The sequence below is a fragment of the Syngnathoides biaculeatus genome, chromosome 22 (assembly GCF_019802595.1).
Source record: "Syngnathoides biaculeatus isolate LvHL_M chromosome 22, ASM1980259v1, whole genome shotgun sequence".
In the NCBI taxonomy this organism is placed as follows: Eukaryota; Metazoa; Chordata; class Actinopteri; order Syngnathiformes; family Syngnathidae; genus Syngnathoides; species Syngnathoides biaculeatus.
Window position 1 is genome coordinate 14,145,287 of NC_084661.1, and position 1,144 is coordinate 14,146,430.

Consider the following 1,144-nt stretch of genomic DNA (forward strand, 5'->3'; position numbering starts at 1 on the left):
ATCAAACTGGTTGTTGGTGATTATTTGAGCTGAGGGAGGAGGAGCCTTAAAAAGTTGCCAATTAGAGTGCACGTTAAACTCTGGCGTGAACGCGCACCGAGAGCCCACAACAAGTGGTCAAATAAGTCAAAGAATACACGGTTTAACAAAGTTTCCGGTTTTCAGAGTAAACGTCTTTTGTTTCGGCTTTCAATAAAGCAAGTTCCGGTTTCTATTTACACAATAAGATCTTTTTGAAAACTTGAAAATAGGATTAACTGATGACTAGTCACTGTTTTTAAGGATAGGTCAAATAGTTTTACTTTGGAGCCACATGGGAAATATGTTTAGCATTGCTGGACAGAAACAACTCAAATTTGACCTTGCATGATCTCGTTTTCTATATTGCAGCACTTTCTTCTGTTCTGCAATTGTTTTCTCTCTATTTTTGTTTTATAATAACTAAATAAAAATTCGAATTTATTGGGTAACATTTATACTAAATTAACCTCGGGTTGCAGCCTTGTTCCGTTTCGCCACACGATGACGCCAGCGGGCCACAAATGTGTATCTTGAAGCTGACGCGCGGATGAAGCAAATAAAATTTTATTTTTTCGCATACTATTACATTAAAATGCAACAGTACACAACGTGTTTGTCTCAGTGTTGATACAAGTGTACTCTTGCAAAAACTGCAATGGAACAGAGACAGGTGGACCAAGTTTGCTGTACAATACCGGAAGTTACATGACTTGACCTTCAAAGTACAACCAAGGTTGGCGTCTGAGCATCTCAAATCAAGATACCGCTGCATTGGGCTACTACACCCACCCGTGCACAGAAATATGACGTTCATCACATTTTATTTTGAAAAAATATTCTAGTGCCAGTGAACCGGAAATCGCGTCTTCACAGAGTCTGTCTTGACTTTTGAGTGCCGCCTTCAAGAAGCGGAGTTTTCGCCGCTCGCGAGCATGCAGCCCCCACCAAAGCCTCTCTGTCTCCCACCCCGGTCGCACCTCCGCGTCGCTGAACAACTTTTACTCTGTAAAGTAGAAGGAACATCCACGGGTGCTCATCCACGCTCCAGCGGATTTTTGTGATTGGCGTCGGGGGCAAGTGGGGAGATTTAAATGACAAGACGCGCGCACTGAGTCGCCCCCAT